Here is a 4,373-nt window from a genome sequence, read left to right on the forward strand (position 1 = left end):
TTTTTCTATTGTTGGGAACACTTAAAATCTAGTCACTTAACAAGTTTAAGTTTATAATACAGCTTTGTTGGAGAGTTTTGAAAATACTCAATGAGTTTTGCCTTGGCTAGTCTCAAATATCACCCAGCCTGAGCAACGTGGAAAGAATCCAGGCTTAGCTTTCCTTATCCTTACATGAAGGTGCAGCTGACCTGTGAGTTGCTTTACCTTAGATTAGATCTGTTATTGATGTTGTTCTGCAATCACTACATAGGTGGCAATTTTTTTCTTTTTTACCTGATATTTTCTAAGAGCAAAAACTAAACTACCAACTCAGTTTTTGGGCTGAGAAAATGCAAAGAACTCTTTTCTTTAACAGTTACCTTACTTGGCAGACACGCATATTGAACCGCTAGCAAAGCTACTTAAACATGCTATTTGGAGATTCATAAAACTTGAATAAGTCAAATTTGTTCAGTGGGTATTTTATTCCTCTAACTTCAAGATTGTTTTATTTCTTCTCCTCTTTTAATCTTTTTAGGGGTAGGAAAGAAATACGACCTCTTAAGTATACTATTTAGATCTTTCCCTCTCTTTTTAAAAAAGTTCAAAAACCTAAACAGAAACAAACATTTTCTGGATTTTACCACACTCATTTCCTCTCTATTTATTGAGTACTCGGATATATGCATAGCTCACTCTCCCAGACACTATAAGAGAAATAGTAGAATTATTCTCTTTGAGATGTAGAGAGAGAGATGGAAACAAATGCTCCACAGTTGCATGTGCAGGAAATTTCTAAAATACTGTAAAATGAATTGCACCCTGTATGTGGTTCATCTATTTCTAAGACAGTGAGGATTCCCTATCAGAGGACAAGCATGAGCCTAAGAAAAAAAATCAAAGTCTTCAGTGGTATTTATAATCTGATTTATGAAAAAAAAAAATTATATAGGAAATGAACAGAGAATAAAAAAACAAAAATTAGAATACATCTGACGTCAAGTCCAAAATTGTATCCTGTAACAGTGTTATCATAGGACTGACAAAAGTAAGATCACTTGGGCTGGGGGTTTTTCTTGCTTCATTGATGTCTAGTATGCATGTAGTATGTATACACCTATGCAAACAACACCAAGAACAATATCTAGAACATTCCAGCATCCCGGAATTCTCCCTCTTGCTTCTTTCCAGTCAATATACATCCCACACCCAAAGGTGATCATTGTTCTGTCTTCTGTTGGACAAGAGAGATTGGTGGGGGGAAAAAAACACTTTAGTGTGCCCAGAAAGGAAAGAACTTAATTCCAGAAAAATGGGAATAAAAGATGGGCATATTGAAACAAGATGATGGCACTAGAACAGTGTGAGGGAATATCGTTCCACATTCTCCTCCCCCAGCCTGGACACTACTCCTTCACCAGTAATACTGGCTCAGTCCCAGTCCCTCCAGGGCAGCTGGAAGGGTTTTCCCCAGAAAGCCTTCCTTATCCCTTCCAGTGCAGGGACCCACATCCACTACGTGCTCCAGAGCTCCCTACATTATCTGTATCTGAGCCATAATCTTACCATTTATTTGCAACTGTCTGTCTGGCTTAAAATCTATTTTTGTGGGGGTTTTTGTTTTGTTTTGTTTTGTTTTTTAGTGTTCAATGATCTCTGAACTTTTTATTGGCCTCTTACCCCCTCAAAGGGTTGCCCCACTTCTGCTGCCGTTAACGCCCCAGAACTTTGGTGTCCTTGAACTCAGACACTACTTTGCCATCCACAATCTTGTGGGTGGTGGTCTTTTGGACGGATTGTATGGAGTGGCTGCTGTCCAGGGCGTCACTAAGACTGACGTCCTCCCCTTCTTTCAACAGGCGGCGGTAGGTGGCGATCTCAGCCTCCAGCTTGACCTTGCTGTCCAGCAGGGTCTTGTACTCCTGGACTGGCGCGGCCCCTCTGCCCGGGTCTGAGCCAGCTCTGACTGCAGGTGCAGCAGGATCCCGCTGAGCTGTTCCATCTGCACGGCAGAGCATGTCTCCACCTCCCTCAGGCTGTTCTCCAAACTGGCTTCAGATTTCTCATGAGTCCAGGTCTATCTCTAGGCACTGGACCGACGTCTGAGCTCTGCTAGATCCTCTCAGCAGCTCCTATCTCAGCGGTCTGCGAGGTGACCACTGTGGTGCTCTCCTCAGTCTGCTGGGACCAGTACTTGTCTAGCTCCTCTCGGTTCTTCCGAGCCAGCTCGTCATACTGGGCCCGGATGTCCGCATGATCTTGCTGAGGTCCAGAGATTTTGGGGTCAAACCAGAGTTGGCAATCTGGTTTTGTAGACCATTTACTTCCTCCTCGTGGTTCTTCTTCATGAAGAGCAGCTTCTCCTTAAGAGCCTCAGTCTGTCTCCAGCTGCAGCCGAGTGATATTGGTGTCATCGGTGACCTTCCGGAGCCCACTGATGTCACTCTCCACAGACTGGCGCATGGCCAGCTCAGTCTCATACTTGACTCTGAAGTCACCAGCAGCAAGATGGGCATTGTCAAGCTGTAGAACCGTGTGGGCATTGCCCGCAGAACTTGCAAAGATCTGAGCCCTCAGGTCCTCGATAGTCTTGAAATAATGCCCCCACTCTCCTATCTGGGGTCCCTCCTTCTCCAGGTGTTTGATTTCCAGTCTGCGATTATCAGCCTCCAGGCTTCTCACCCTCTCCAGGTGGGAGGCCAGGCGGTCATTCAGGCATTGCATAGTCTCCTTCTCACTCCGGATACCCCCTATGCCCGCCAGACCCCCGACCACCCCCGCAACCAGGCCCCCGGACCCCCAGCCACCCGGCACACTGGTGGAGTGGGACACGGAGATCCGGGAGCCGGAGCCCCGGCGCCTGCATAGCCGCTGGCTGCGCGGCCGGCCGGCCGGGCCCGGTTGCTGGGCGATTGCACGGAGCCTGGGGTCCGGTAGTTTGTGGAGAAGCTGGAGCCGGTGCTGAAGCTCATGTTGTTCAGGGAGGAAGGCGAGAAGCCGAGACTCAGGTTCAAGCAGCCTCACATCTGTTTCTTAAGGGCTGGAATCCTACTTTATTTTTGTATCCCCCAACTTCTAGCAGTCGCATGTAAACTAATATATATGTTTAATATACTTTGTTTCAAAACTGAATTAATTGAAGAATGAGCCAGAAAACTGGTGATTAAAGAACTCGATCCTGGTTCTTATTCTTCTACCACTACTGGAAGACTTTAGAAAGTACACACACTTTTTCTATTTCCTTGTTTTACTATTCATTAATTACTAATTAAATTTGACAGTTTTCATGGATGCACTTCCAGGACACAGACTAATTCCTGGCACTTAATATGCCCTTTATATTTGCTGAATGAATAAGTGAGCAAATGAATGAAAATCTCCTCTTACATAGATATTAAAAGGTCATGCCTGGCTTGGGCTGGCCAGTGTGGCTCAGTGGATTGAGCCACGTCTCATGGACTGAGAGGTCCCAGTTTGATTCCTGGTCAGGGCACATGCTGGGGTTTCGGTCTTGATCCCCAGTAGGGGGCATACAGGAGGCAGCCAATCAATGTTTCTCCCTTGCATCGATGTTTCTCTGTCTGTCTCTCTTCCTCTCCCTCTAAAAAATCAATTAAAAGGATTTTTTTTTGTAATCTTCACCTGAGGATATTTTCCCATTAATATTTAGGTAGAGGGGGAAAGAGGGAGGGAGAGAGAGAGAGAGAAACATTAATGTGTCTCTCACATCAATTGGTTGTCTCCTGCATGGCCCTGGTTGGGCATGTGTCCTTGCCTGGGAATTGAACCTGTGACCCTTTGATCTGTGGTCTGATGCTCTAAACACTGAGCCAAACTGGCCAGAACCAATAAAAACATATTTTAAAAATTAAGAATATCATGCCTCCTTAGGCTCTAAGTTATGGTACTTAAACTATATATAAATATCCAGCTAGCTGCTGCTACTACTAATTAATTAGTAATAATTAACATGATTATATTAAACATAAAATCAAACTTGATGGGGGAATAATCTGTTATTTATTTTGAAAACAAGGCATGAGTGTCTTCTTACACCACTGCCATTATTCCTTCATTTTTTTAGACTCTTAAATATTATGAGTGAGAAAAATAATCTCTACATTATACCACAGACAAAATCTATTCCAAGTGATTTTTAGATATTTATGCCCTGACTGGGAATCGAACAGGCAGCCTCTTGGTGCATGGGTCGATGCTCAACAACTGAGCCACACCAGCTGGGCATGTTTTTTTTGTCAATCAACAGAAGTTCTTAATTTTATATAGTATAATTTATTATCCTTTATTGACTTGTTTAAGAAATATTTTTCCTTCCCCAAGGTCATCAAAATATTATCCTGCATTATTTATTATTATTATCATCTATTTAC

The 4,373-nt window shown here is 43.6% G+C and overlaps 1 pseudogene; it reads right to left on the reverse strand.

The window, feature by feature from the left end:
* Positions 1–1,694: 1,694 nt before the first annotated feature.
* LOC118622933 lies at positions 1,695–2,954 on the reverse strand (annotated as a pseudogene).
* Positions 2,955–4,373: the final 1,419 nt, after the last annotated feature.

This window comes from Molossus molossus, unplaced genomic scaffold (assembly GCF_014108415.1).
Source record: "Molossus molossus isolate mMolMol1 unplaced genomic scaffold, mMolMol1.p scaffold_m16_p_9, whole genome shotgun sequence".
NCBI classification, from domain to species: Eukaryota; Metazoa; Chordata; class Mammalia; order Chiroptera; family Molossidae; genus Molossus; species Molossus molossus.